Raw genomic sequence first — 14,547 nt, forward strand, 5'->3', positions numbered from 1 at the left:
GCCTCTGTAGAAGAAGACACTTTTGTGGCATCGTCGGTGGGAGTAGGAGAGGAAGTGAGATCTGTAGATGTAGGCAATGTGGTGGCACTCTGAATGGGGGTTGCAGAGGAAGTGGCTGCGGTCGAAGAAGTCACTGTGGTGGTGCTGTCAGTCGAAGGTGGAGACGAACTGGCCTGTGCAGAAGAAGACGTTGTGGTGGCAACTTCTGTGGATGTTGGAGAGGAAGTGGCCTCTGTAGAAGAAGACACTTTTGTGGCATCGTCAGTGGGAGTAGGAGAGGAAGTGAGATCTGTAGATGTAGGCACTGTGGTGGCACTCTGAATGGGGGTTGCAGAGGAAGTGGCTGCGGTCGAAGAAGTCACTGTGGTGGTGCTGTCAGTCGAAGGTGGAGACGAACTGGCCTGTGCAGAAGAAGACGTTGTGGTGGCAAATTCTGTGGATGTTGGAGAGGAAGTGGCCTCTGTAGAAGAAGACACTTTTGTGGCATCGTCGGTGGGAGTAGGAGAGGAAGTGAGATCTGTAGATGTAGGCACTGTGGTGGCACTCTGAATGGGGGTTGCAGAGGAAGTGGCTGCGGTCGAAGAAGTCACTGTGGTGGTGCTGTCAGTCGAAGGTGGAGACGAACTGGCCTGTGCAGAAGAAGACGTTGTGGTGGCAACTTCTGTGGATGTTGGAGAGGAAGTGGCCTCTGTAGAAGAAGACACTTTTGTGGCATCGTCGGTGGGAGTAGGAGAGGAACTGAGATCTGTAGATGTAGGCACTGTGGTGGCACTCTGAATGGGGGTTGCAGAGGAAGTGGCTGCGGTCGAAGAAGTCACTGTGGTGGTGCTGTCAGTCGAAGGTGGAGACGAACTGGCCTGTGCAGAAGAAGACGTTGTGGTGGCAACTTCTGTGGATGTTGGAGAGGAAGTGGCCTCTGTAGAAGAAGACACTTTTGTGGCATCGTCGGTGGGAGTAGGAGAGGAACTGAGATCTGTAGATGTAGGCACTGTGGTGGCACTCTGAATGGGGGTTGCAGAGGAAGTGGCTGCGGTCGAAGAAGTCACTGTGGTGGTGCTGTCAGTCGAAGGTGGAGACGAACTGGCCTGTGCAGAAGAAGACGTTGTGGTGGCAACTTCTGTGGATGTTGGAGAGGAAGTGGCCTCTGTAGAAGAAGACACTTTTGTGGCATCGTCAGTGGGAGTAGGAGAGGAAGTGAGATCTGTAGATGTAGGCACTGTGGTGGCACTCTGAATGGAGGTTGCAGAGGAAGTGGCTGCGGTCGAAGAAGTCACTGTGGTGGTGCTGTCAGTCGAAGGTGGAGACGAACTGGCCTGTGCAGAAGAAGACGTTGTGGTGGCAACTTCTGTGGATGTTGGAGAGGAAGTGGCCTCTGTAGAAGAAGACACTTTTGTGGCATCGTCGGTGGGAGTAGGAGAGGAACTGAGATCTGTAGATGTAGGCACTGTGGTGGCACTCTGAATGGGGGTTGCAGAGGAAGTGGCTGCGGTCGAAGAAGTCACTGTGGTGGTGCTGTCAGTCGAAGGTGGAGACGAACTGGCCTGTGCAGAAGAAGACGTTGTGGTGGCAACTTCTGTGGATGTTGGATAGGAAGTGGCCTCTGTAGAAGAAGACACTTTTGTGGCATCGTCGTTGGGAGTAGGAGAGGAACTGAGATCTGTAGATGTAGGCACTGTGGTGGCACTCTGAATGGGGGTTGCAGAGGAAGTGGCTGCGGTGGAAGAAACCACTGTGGTGGTGCTGTCAGTCGAAGGTGGAGACGAACTGGCCTGTGCAGAAGAAGACGTTGTGGTGGCAACTTCTGTGGATGTTGGAGAGGAAGTGGCCTCTGTAGAAGAAGACACTTTTGTGGCATCGTCGGTGGGAGTAGGAGAGGAACTGAGATCTGTAGATGTAGGCACTGTGGTGGCACTCTGAATGGGGGTTGCAGAGGAAGTGGCTGCGGTCGAAGAAGTCACTGTGGTGGTGCTGTCAGTCGAAGGTGGAGACGAACTGGCCTGTGCAGAAGAAGACGTTGTGGTGGCAACTTCTGTGGATGTTGGAGAGGAAGTGGCCTCTGTAGAAGAAGACACTTTTGTGGCATCGTCGGTGGGAGTAGGAGAGGAACTGAGATCTGTAGATGTAGGCACTGTGGTGGCACTCTGAATGGGGGTTGCAGAGGAAGTGGCTGCGGTGGAAGAAGTCACTGTGGTGGTGCTGTCAGTCGAAGGTGGAGACGAACTGGCCTCTGCAGAAGAAGACGTTGTGGTGGCAACTTCTGTGGATGTTGGAGAGGAAGTGGCCTCTGTAGAAGAAGACACTTTTGTGGCATCGTCGGTGGGAGTAGGAGAGGAACTGAGATCTGTAGATGTAGGCACTGTGGTGGCACTCTGAATGGGGGTTGCAGAGGAAGTGGCTGCGGTCGAAGAAGTCACTGTGGTGGTGCTGTCAGTCGAAGGTGGAGACGAACTGGCCTCTGCAGAAGAAGACGTTGTGGTGGCAACTTCTGTGGATGTTGGAGAGGAAGTGGCCTCTGTAGAAGAAGACACTTTTGTGGCATCGTCGGTGGGAGTAGGAGAGGAAGTGAGATCTGTAGATGTAGGCACTGTGGTGGCACTCTGAATGGGGGTTGCAGAGGAAGTGGCTGCGGTCGAAGAAGTCACTGTGGTGGTGCTGTCAGTCGAAGGTGGAGACGAACTGGCCTGTGCAGAAGAAGACGTTGTGGTGGCAACTTCTGTGGATGTTGGAGAGGAAGTGGCCTCTGTAGAAGAAGACACTTTTGTGGCATCGTCGGTGGGAGTAGGAGAGGAACTGAGATCTGTAGATGTAGGCACTGTGGTGGCACTCTGAATGGGGGTTGCAGAGGAAGTGGCTGCGGTCGAAGAAGTCACTGTGATGGTGCTGTCAGTCGAAGGTGGAGACGAACTGGCCTGTGCAGAAGAAGACGTTGTGGTGGCAACTTCTGTGGATGTTGGAGAGGAAGTGGCCTCTGTAGAAGAAGACACTTTTGTGGCATCGTCGGTGGGAGTAGGAGAGGAACTGAGATCTGTTGATGTAGGCACTGTGGTGGCACTCTGAATGGGGGTTGCAGAGGAAGTGGCTGCGGTCGAAGAAGTCACTGTGGTGGTGCTGTCAGTCGAAGGTGGAGACGAACTGGCCTGTGCAGAAGAAGGCGTTGTGGTGGCAACTTCTGTGGATGTTGGAGAGGAAGTGGCCTCTGTCGAAGAAGACACTTTTGTGGCATCGTCGGTGGGAGTAGGAGAGGAACTGAGATCTGTAGATGTAGGCACTGTGGTGGCACTCTGAATGGGGGTTGCAGAGGAAGTGGCTGCGGTCGAAGAAGTCACTGTGGTGGTGCTGTCAGTCGAAGGTGGAGACGAACTGGCCTGTGCAGAAGAAGACGTTGTGGTGGCAACTTCTGTGGATGTTGGAGAGGAAGTGGCCTCTGTAGAAGAAGACACTTTTGTGGCATCGTCGGTGGGAGTAGGAGAGGAACTGAGATCTGTAGATGTAGGCACTGTGGTGGCACTCTGAATGGGGGTTGCAGAGGAAGTGGCTGCGGTCGAAGAAGTCACTGTGGTGGTGCTGTCAGTCGAAGGTGGAGACGAACTGGCCTGTGCAGAAGAAGACGTTGTGGTGGCAACTTCTGTGGATGTTGGAGAGGAAGTGGCCTCTGTAGAAGAAGACACTTTTGTGGCATCGTCGGTGGGAGTAGGAGAGGAACTGAGATCTGTAGATGTAGGCACTGTGGTGGCACTCTGAATGGGGGTTGCAGAGGAAGTGGCTGCGGTCGAAGAAGTCACTGTGGTGGTGCTGTCAGTCGAAGGTGGAGACGAACTGGCCTGTGCAGAAGAAGACGTTGTGGTGGCAACTTCTGTGGATGTTGGAGAGGAAGTGGCCTCTGTAGAAGAAGACACTTTTGTGGCATCGTCGGTGGGAGTAGGAGAGGAACTGAGATCTGTAGATGTAGGCACTGTGGTGGCACTCTGAATGGGGGTTGCAGAGGAAGTGGCTGCGGTCGAAGAAGTCACTGTGGTGGTGCTGTCAGTCGAAGGTGGAGACGAACTGGCCTGTGCAGAAGAAGACGTTGTGGTGGCAACTTCTGTGGATGTTGGAGAGGAAGTGGCCTCTGTAGAAGAAGACACTTTTGTGGCATCGTCGGTGGGAGTAGGAGAGGAACTGAGATCTGTAGATGTAGGCACTGTGGTGGCACTCTGAATGGGGGTTGCAGAGGAAGTGGCTGCGGTCGAAGAAGTCACTGTGGTGGTGCTGTCAGTCGAAGGTGGAGACGAACTGGCCTGTGCAGAAGAAGACGTTGTGGTGGCAACTTCTGTGGATGTTGGAGAGGAAGTGGCCTCTGTAGAAGAAGACACTTTTGTGGCATCGTCGGTGGGAGTAGGAGAGGAACTGAGATCTGTAGATGTAGGCACTGTGGTGGCACTCTGAATGGGGGTTGCAGAGGAAGTGGCTGCGGTGGAAGAAATCACTGTGGTGGTGCTGTCAGTCGAAGGTGGAGACGAACTGGCCTGTGCAGAAGAAGACGTTGTGGTGGCAACTTCTGTGGATGTTGGAGAGGAAGTGGCCTCTGTAGAAGAAGACACTTTTGTGGCATCGTCGGTGGGAGTAGGAGAGGAACTGAGATCTGTAGATGTAGGCACTGTGGTGGCACTCTGAATGGGGGTTGCAGAGGAAGTGGCTGCGGTCGAAGAAATCACTGTGTTGGTGCTGTCAGTCGAAGGTGGAGACGAACTGGCCTGTGCAGAAGCAGACGTTGTGGTGGCAACTTCTGTGGATGTTGGAGAGGAAGTGGCCTCTGTAGAAGAAGACACTTTTGTGGCATCGTCGGTGGGAGTAGGAGAGGAACTGAGATCTGTAGATGTAGGCACTGTGGTGGCACTCTGAATGGGGGTTGCAGAGGAAGTGGCTGCGGTCGAAGAAGTCACTGTGGTGGTGCTGTCAGTCGAAGGTGGAGACGAACTGGCCTCTGCAGAAGAAGACGTTGTGGTGGCAACTTCTGTGGATGTTGGAGAGGAAGTGCCCCCTCTAGAAAAAGACAATTTGCTGGTATTGTTTGTGGTAGCTAGGACCACATTTTCCTCTTCAGACAACATGGGCTTGTTTATGGTGGGATTTCTTCCAGATTTTCTACTCCTTTTAAAATTTATCAGCATTTTGTTACTGTCAGTCAGATATGATTCTTCCTTTGCAGTTCCTGTAAAAGTTGTCAGATTGTGTCACTTTTGTCAGTGCTTTTGAAAATATTTTAAGCCCTCTAGAGTCCACAGAGGTCTGTGTGAGTAATGGGTACTAAGTGCGGTGTTTATTGTAGCTTTTTTAGAAAAAAATCTGGTGTCAAAATCCATTGTCTAAATGAACAGAAATATTTGTTGCAGGTATATCCATGTCTCTCTTGCCCTCCTCTCGGCTCTGAACCCCAGAGCCTGAACCCCTTTCCATATATCCTGGCTGGTTCCCATCTACTTTTAATAATCTTTAAGGCCCTAAAAACCATGTAGTCATGGACTGTAAAATGTTGGGGGGGATTGGGGTTTTTGAGTTTTCCAGTCCTTTTGCTCAGAGGTGCCCTTCCCAGCATCTCTAGGGCTGCTGGGCCTCACCTGTATCATGGATCTCTTTCATCTCCTTGCACTGAGGGTCCCGGGGGTTCCCCTGAGACACACACCCTCCTCCATCCCATACAGCCCTGTCCTCTGGGATGTCTGAAAAAGAGAAAGGGAGGTTAGTCTCCTGGAGCTATAACATTTCTTCTCATTTGCGAGTCCTTTATTCTCCCCAAGTCTCTGTGATTGCCCAACCTCATCTCCCCACCCCCACCCCTGCCTCCCCTGGAAAGGGCCACAGTGTTTGTTTCACGGTCTAGAAATCAAGCATCAGGACCTCGTTCACACAGAGGTGAAGCGAGAAGACCAGGGTTTGAGGGATAAGGTCTTGAAGATCTTGAGAGGTTGGGGCAAACTTCAGGTTTTGCAGCTGTGGGAAAGGGAGCTCTTGCTCAGTTCAGGAGTCAGATTTCGAGGAAGTATTTACATGCAACTAAGTCCTTTCCAATGGAATGTGAGCACAACTGAGCATGCCATTTCCAGGCCAGCCCAGAAACTTCCCCGGTGGTCCTGATTGGTTGTCCTGATCTCTCTGCCAGTTGGAGTCAGATAGCACGGAGGCCCAAGAAGATAGTGAAGCCTAAGAAGAAGGAGTCCAGGTCCCTGGATCACGACATGAAGAAAACCTACCTGCCGACCGGGAACATCTGCTCTCCTATCGTTACATGAGCAGGGAAAAAACCTTCTACCGCGGTTGAGCGATGACACATTTGGGGCATATTTGTTATAGCATATACAAAAATATCCTAATATAGTAAAGAGCTTCATTTAACCCTAGGAACAGATACACTTACTCTAATCATCTTCAAGAAACTCAAACCTTTTGTATCAAATAACCTTTTCACACTTGAGATTTAATATATTTGTAATATTCAAGAGAATTTGTCTTAATGTGGCAACCTTGTAGTTTCAATTTAAAATACGTAATTGAGGGGTGCCTGGGTGTCTCTGTTGGTTAAGTGTCCAACTCTTGGTTTCTGCTTAGGTCATGATCTCACAGTTTGTGAGTTCGAGCCCCGTGTTGGGTTCTGCACTGACAGTGTGGAGCCTGCTTGGGATTCTCTGTCTCCCTCTCTCTCTGCTCCTCCCTCGCTCTCTCCCTCTCTCTCTAAAAATAAATAAATAAACATTAAAAAATAAAATATATAATTGAGTGATCAATTTAGACTTGTCATTTTACATGAAAATCTTGCCAAGATTATAAACAGTATTAGAACATTTAAGAGTACTTAAGATCCACCATATATATAATGTATTAGGCTTGAAGGTTTGAAGGAAGTTTTAAAAATAAACATTTTAATGTATTAGGTTTATGGAGTTTCTTGAGTACTTGAAAAGATTTTGTTTATGAATCAAACAATTGAAGTCTTTAAATAGGAAATGTAATGTATTAATTTTATAAATGTAACTTAAAATGTTTAAAGTAATTTAATTGGCCAAGTATGTAAAATAGATTAAACACTCATCAAAGGCCCTTATAAAAACATTATGCTCTGCTTCTGGCCAAGATGGAGCATCAGAGACTGGATTCAACCTCCTACCGGAAACAACACCCACCCCCAAATAACCTGATAACCATAGCAAAGACAGGAAGCAATGATTTTCAATACACTGGATGTGCCTGTGATCACCCTAGCTGACTGACTTGAGAGGGTTTCCAGCAAGATCTCTTGGGTTGAGGAGATGTAGACCAGTGTCTTGAAAGAATGAGGCAGCTAGAGTTGCCTTCTTGCTTCTCAAGAAACTACCCAAGATCCAGGAAGTGCCACTGGAAAAGATTAGAAGGAAAGAGACCTGGCTCTCACGTAGGCATGGGAACAATGCTCTTTCCACCAGCCGAACTGGGAAAGCCTATAATTCACAGGGCGTTGGGCAGAGAGAGAACTCAGGAAGATCTTGCGTCAGTCCTAGGAAATACAGCCCTACACTGAGATTCTCAGGATTCATGTAAGGAATTATACTTAAAACAAAAAACAAGAAACAAGAGAAGACTCCATCCTGTGGGGGTTAGTGCCACCATGGAGGAGTACCACTGCCACTGCCACAAAGCTGGCTTCAATGCTGATGAAGCCAACAATATCCTTAAAGAGCATATGAATAGGACCTTCAGTGGTGAAGATTATAACCGGAAGAACATCAACCAACAGACTGCAAGCATAGTAGAGCAAACCTTAACACATTTGGTTATGTTGGGAAATGCTTATAAATATGTTGTGACCTATGCAGTGGTCCACAGGAGCGCATATGGCTTTCACACAGCCAGTTGCTGTTTTGGGGGGTTGCCACCTCTGATGGAACTTGTAGTGTAAGATGGGAGGACCGAACCATGAACTGTGTAGTCAATGTTTCTACCATTGCTATTGACCTGTGACAGACTAAAAGTGTTCAGCCAAAGCTGTTAACTTAACAATTTGCCAGTGTGTCCTTTCTTTTTATTAAAAAAAAATTGTTTTTATCTTTATTTGTTCTTGAGAGAGAGAGAGGGCATGAGCAGGGGAGGAGCATGGAGAGAGGGAGACACAGAATCCTCAGCAGGCTCCAGGCTCTGAGCTGTCGGCACAGAGCTGGACGCAGGGCTTGAACCCACGAACCACGAGATCACGATCTGAGCCGAAGTCGGATGCTCAGCCGACTGAGCCACCCAGGCACCCTTCCAGTGTGTCTTTCCTTAAAAGAGTAATTGTTACTTATTAATGTGCTGTATGACAGATGTGCAAGACTCTTCAAAGCTATCAACTATCTCATGGTAAATTGGCAGATTATCTCTTATTGTGTGCAGCATCATTTATGTAGGAAAAGATTTTAGGGGCACCTGGTGGCTCAGTCAGTTAAGTGTCCAACTCTTGGTTTCGGCTCAGGTCATGATCTCAGAGTTTGTGAGTTAGAGCCCCGCATCAGGCTCTGTGTTGATAGCCTGGAGCCTGCTTGGGATTCTCTGTCTCCCTCTCTGTCTGCCCCTTCCCCGCTCTCTTTCTCTCTCTCTCAAAAATAAATAAATAAGCATTTAAAAAATTAAAAAAGGGGTGCCTGGCTGGCTCAGTTGGTTAAGCACTGGACTTTGGCTCAGGTCAGGTCATGATCTCACAGTTTGTGAGTTCGAGCCCCACATCAGGCTCTGCGCTGACAGCTCAGAGCCTGGAGCCTGCTTTGGATTCTGTGTCTCCCTCTCTCTGTCCCTCCCCTACTGGCACTGTCTTTTTCTGTCTCTTAAAAAATGAATAAATGTTTAAAAATTTTTTTTAGAAAAAGAAGAATATTGAGATAATACAAAGATAGAGTTTCATGTAGTGGTCTATATTTTTGGCACGTCAAAAATTCTCACAGCCATGACCTTTATTTTACTTCGTGTTGCTGGCTTTTGTGTCCTGGATGATTATAATAGTGACCAAAATATCTGTGCAGTTAAGTCTTGCTCCTGATTATTGTTACTGAAGCCTTATTTTAAAAGAATAATGATCAAAATACCTGGGGACTTGATATCTGCTCTGTTTTTATTTAAAATATAGTAAAGATTATCTTCCTGTGCTGTAAAAGAAAAAAAAAAGCAAGAGGAGGCAGAAGAAGAAAAGGAGGAAGAAAAAGGAAACAGGGTTTGATTTTGGAATAATTAACATATACATATGATACAAAACTTAAAAAATAAGCCTTTCTCCCACCTTATATCCAAATTGTCCTTTTCATACTCATCTTCTATTACTTGTTTCTTGTGAGACCTTTCAGATATTATATACATCAACAAGCGCTTAAAAGAGGTATGGTTGCATACTGTATACGTGGTTCTGTGTCTTGCTTTTTTTCTTTGTCTCAAGCATATTAAGCTACCTCCTTCTTTGTAATGACTACATAGTGCTCCATGATATAGATGTATAGATTTATTTAATTTACCTCTTGGAGATGGGTGTTTGGGCTGTGTGGTAGGAAGAATTTTGGTCTTCATGGTCTCTGCCCCCTGGTGTTAATTCCAAGAGTATGTTATGTTACGTGGCAGAAGGAACTTGGCAAGTATGACATTGCTAATCAATTGACTGATCAGGTCAAATAGGTAGATTATCCTGGATTTTCAAGGCAGGACCGATGTTATCACATGAGCCCTTAAAAGCAGGGAAAGGAACAGAAGAGAACTCAGAGAAGAGCAACAGAGAGACGCCACGTCATTTGCTAAGGTGAATATGGATATCCCTGTATTTGCGACTTTGCATTGGTATATGAGTGTATCCATTGGGCAAATTCCTACACATAGAAATTGCCAGGCAAAAGAGCATGTGCCCTGGATATTGTGTTCCTTTTTTCTCAAAGACCGTCTAAAAAAAAAAAAAAAAAAACCTTCTATAGAACTGTACCAATCACACTCCCTTTCTGTGGCTGGCAGTGTCTCTTTCCCACATTCTCAACAACCAGTATGCTATCTAGCTTTTTTGATTCTTGGCAATTGTCATGGGTTGAATTTATCCATCCCTCAAAAAATTATACTGAATTCCTAACCCTCAGGACCTCAGAACATGTCTTTATTGGGATATAGGTCTTTACAGAGGAAATCAAGTGAAAATGAGGCCATTAGGGTGGGCTTATGACCATTATGACTGGTGTCCTTATAAAAAGGGGAAATTCTGACACGAATTTAAATACATTTTTTAAAAGAAGGGAAATTCAGAGAGTATATCAAAATAAAAAGCTTCTGCACAGCAAAGGAAAAAATCAACAAAACTAAAAGACAACCTACTAAATGGGAGAAGATATTTGCAACAACATATCCTATAAGGGGTTAGTATCTTAAATATATAAAGAACTTATACAGGGGCCCCTGGGTGTCTAGGTGGGTTAAACGTCTTGATTTTGGCTCAGGTCATGATCTCATGGTTCATGAGATCAAGCCCTGTGTTGGGCTCTGCACTGTCAGACTAGGATTGGGATTCTCTTTCTCCCTCTCTCTCTGCCCCTCCCCTGCGAGCTCTATCTCTCCAAATAAATAAATAAACATTCTTAAAAAAGAACTTATACAACTCAACACTCAAAAATCAAATAATCCAATTTAAAAATGGACAGATGTGAACAGACATTTCTCCAAAGAATACATCCAGATGGTCAACAGACATATGAAAAGATGCTCAACATCACTCATCAAAAGGGAAATGCAAATCAAAACTACAATGAGGTATCACCTCATACTGTCAGAATAGCCAAAATCAAAAACAGAAGAAGGGAAGTTTTGGGGCCCCTGGGTGGCTCAGTCGGTTAAATGTCACACTCTTGGTTTCAGGTCGTGATCTCACAGTTCATAGGTTCGAGTCCCACATCAGGCTTTACACTGACCGCGCAGAGCCTGTTTAGGAATCTCTCTCTCCCTCTCTCTCTACCTGTCCCCTGCTCGCTCTCTCTCTCTCTCTCTCTCTCTCTCTCTCTCAAAATAAAAAAATAAACTTAACTAAAAAAAAAGAAGAGAAGTTTGGACACAGAGACGTGCGCACAGGGAGAACCCCTCAGGGAAAGATGAAGGCAGAGATCGGGGTGACGTGCCTGCAAGCCAAGGAATGTCTATTGCCAGCAGCTACCAGATGCCAGGGGAGAGGCCTGGCATAGTTCTTTCCTTCCCTACTGCCTTCAGAGGGAGCATGTCCTGCTGACACTTTAGTCTTGGACTTCTGACCTCCAGAATTGTGAGACAAGAAATTCCATTGTTCTAAGCCGCTCAGGTTGTGCTAATTTGTTATGGTGGCCCTGGAAGGGAAATTCTTTCTGGTCACCTGTGGTTGCAGCAGTGGATTCAAGGAGAGAGAGGTCAGTGGTGACCCCTAGGAAGGCTCCTCAGAGGAGAAGGACCTTGTTGATGGAGGCGAGGTTGGGGGGATAGCCACTGGAGTGACTCCCTCAGGAGGAGGATGACAGTAGCAGGGTGATGAGGACATGGGTGGGCAAAAGCACTCAGGTTGGGGAAGAGAAGGGGGGGAAGCGAGCAGAAGGAGATGACTGAGCACCCAGGCCTTGGACACATCTGTGCTGGATATGGGAGGTAAGAGGCACTTACCAGGGCTGGACAGGGCTCGACTGGGCCCAGAATGTTGTGTTTCGTTGACAAGCAATATAACCAGGGTGTGCTGGAAGGAGGGGCCAGACGGCCAGAAGAGGGTGTGCCTGCCGGGAAGAGCCAGGTGAAGGCCACCAGATTCTTCCTCAAGGCCCACGCCCCACTCAGGCATCCCCAGCCCAGTAGCCTGAGAAGGGTTGTGGCTCTGGGTCCCCAAAAGGACACATGGGAGAGTCAGGTGCCATTCAAGGCTGGCCAGGGCTCTACAGACCAGCTGATGCCAGGCCCAGAGAGGGGATCTCTCTGGGCCCAGAGTCTTCAAGTCTCCATTTCACTGAGGGGGGAGACTGGGAGTGGAGATGCGATGAGCCACAGGGTGCAGAATGTGGGAGAGACCAAGGGGTGGGAGGAGGAGAAAAAGAAGAAGGGGGAGAGAGGGAGAGGGAGTGGAGGGAGGGGCCAGAAAGAAGGAACAGAGAGCAGAAAGGGGAGAGCAGGGGAGTGGAGGAATGAGAAGGAGCTGGAAACATCTTCCCCAACTAAGGCCCATTTTAGTGCCTAAAATGCCACTATTAGAGATAAGTCACTAAGAATATGGACAGCACACACAGTGCCTGGGAAGAGGGTGTCATTCTCAGTACTAATAAGGTGGCAGCTCTGGGTGTCGTCACATTGGGAGTCCATGCCAAGTGATGGCAGGGTTCAGGTCAGTGAACCAGCCCTTTAGACCATGCCAAGCCACTGCCCCACCCTGTCCCAGACTTCGGCCCCCCTACCTCCCTCCATTCTCTTCATTTGCCAGTCAGCCCTCAGGTAGGCCTCCAGAGAAGGCCCTGTCTCCTTTGGGTGGGTTTGGGCCGGAGGCCCCAGCCCCAGGATTACATTTACAGGTACTTTCTTCCCAGCCCCCACTCCATTTCCTCTTTGGAGAAGAGTTGCCCAAGATCTGGGTCCAGGGAACCAGGAGCCCCCGCTGCTCCTGGTGTTTTGAGCTCAGGGCAAAACACAGTCCAGGACATGGCAGTCTGAATGACATCCACAGGGTCCAGCATGAGCCCCACTTTTGCCTCTAAGACCCCTTCCCACCCCACCCAGGCCATTCCTGGAGCACGTCTCAAGGGAGTGCAAATCTGAGGCCTGCAGTTTCGTTTCTGCCTTTTCCCCTCCCTCTTTCTCTGGGGACAGGCGAGTGGCAGAGAGAACCCCTGAAAGGTCTGACCAGGAACCCCTGTCATTCTCTGCCAACCTGAGCCCAGTCCATGGCCATGGAACCCTTAGTGGGCCCAACCCTTGTCCTTTAGGGGAAGACACTGAAGCCAGAGATGAACTGAGCTGCCCCACAGACACAGCTGTTTCACTGCATTTTTAGAATCTGGGGCTCCCAAAACCCCAGCTTGTGCCCATTTGGCTAGAGCAGTGGCCCCTTTCCTGGTTCTGGGATGCCCGACAGCCCTGGGACATGCTCGGGGCACAAGGCAGGGGTGGGGTGATACAGAAATGGCCAGAACAAGAGTCAGAGCAGAGACTTCAGGCTTTCGTCTCTTATGAAAGGAGGCCTGGATGTTTGGGGGGAGGTGGCCAGGGGGGTGGAGGGGCACATCCACAGGGTAAGGACAGACCCTAATATTGGCTGAGCATCTGCTATATGCCAGGGACCGCAGGGCAGGGGGGAGCGGTTTCAGTCTAACCCTCCAGCCCTGACAAGTCTGAGTTCTTATTCTCTTTCTGGAGAGGAAGCAAGCTCAGAAAGGCTAACTTGGACCCACCCCAAAGCCCTGGCTCTTCTCCCAAATGTAGCTGGGGAGAAGAGAGGGTGAGGGACATGAGCTGAGCTCCAGGCAGATGATACCCCAACCTGTGCCCGCCCCCGGGAGCAGCCCTCCCTCGAGCCTGGGCAGACCGGGGAGAAGAGGCGAGGTGGGGGTTCACTCACCCTGCCCAGCAGCAGCATGGCAAGACAGGAGCTGAAGGACAAGGGGCAGCAGGCAGAGCATCATGGTCACCAGTCTTGACATTGGAGCTCGGAGGGCAGCGCACCTGCCATTCACCCTCTCAGGAATGTGCAAAATGAGTGTCAGCCAAAGAACCCCAGTAATAAATGGGCCCCAGAGCCCTTTGATCCCTGAGACACTGGAAAGCTGGGGCCAGCCCACCTGAGTCAGTGTGTGAGCTTCTATCCTGACTGGGGGTGCGGATTTTATTTCAGGCCAAAGGGCAGAGGGAGGGGAGCCCCTCCCTTGCCAGGCAGCACGCAGGCACACAGGCCACCAGGTTTGTCACCCAGGTAGAGGGGCAGGCACAGGGCCCTGAAGCAGCCTGGGAGAACTGAGAAGACCCTTGGAGGGAGGTTCCCACCCTTGGAGAAGAGGCTGGGCCTGAACCTGAGAGGAGAAGGGTGCCCGTCATTCCACTCCAGCCCCCTGGTAAGGTGACTCCCCCTCTCTTCTTCTCGAGCTCTCATTACTGACCCTGATGACCCCACCAGGACATGGGGTGCAAGTCATGGCCACACCTAGGCCAGTGCCCAGCTCCGGGATGGCTGCATTCTTGGATCTGTGGGCCCTGAGATCTATCTGTGAGCTCCCAGGTGAGCACAAGTTTCCACGGCTGTGCAGAGTGACCTTGCCCCACCCCAAGATCAACAGAGCCAAGTCCTCACTCCTTTCCTTGCTCCCACCCATCACTCCCTGGGCCTGAGGCCCCCAAGTTCTGACCCCAGGCTCGTCTGCCACAGTGACCTCAGGCAGAGGTGGGCCCGATTCTGTCCTGGCCTAGACAGGTGAGGAGCTCCGTGCTCCATGTTCTACATATGGTCACAAGAAGGGGCTGAGAGTGCTGGGTGTCCCATGTCCAGATTTGGCATCTAATCTTGGGAAGAGTGCTGTCCCCAAGAAGGGCTTCCTGAGCTCCAGGCCCCTGCAGGGG

The 14,547-nt window shown here is 49.5% G+C and overlaps 1 long non-coding RNA gene and 1 pseudogene across 1 annotated transcript; one reads left to right on the plus strand and one right to left on the minus strand.

Moving 5' to 3' along the window:
• Window positions 1–5,011: 5,011 nt before the first annotated feature.
• Window positions 5,012–13,670, minus strand: LOC128774703 (uncharacterized). The gene is made up of 3 exons (XR_008419106.1): window positions 13,556–13,670; window positions 5,598–5,699; window positions 5,012–5,191 (listed from the first exon to the last, which is right to left on the minus strand). It is a non-coding gene; the product is annotated as an uncharacterized LOC128774703 (long non-coding RNA).
• On the plus strand, window positions 7,337–9,177 carry LOC109251321 (dynein light chain Tctex-type 3-like; annotated as a pseudogene).
• Window positions 13,671–14,547: the final 877 nt, after the last annotated feature.

The sequence above is a fragment of the Panthera pardus genome, unplaced genomic scaffold (genome assembly GCF_024362965.1).
Source record: "Panthera pardus isolate Hobbes unplaced genomic scaffold, ASM2436296v1 HiC_scaffold_4, whole genome shotgun sequence".
Classification (NCBI taxonomy): Eukaryota; Metazoa; Chordata; class Mammalia; order Carnivora; family Felidae; genus Panthera; species Panthera pardus.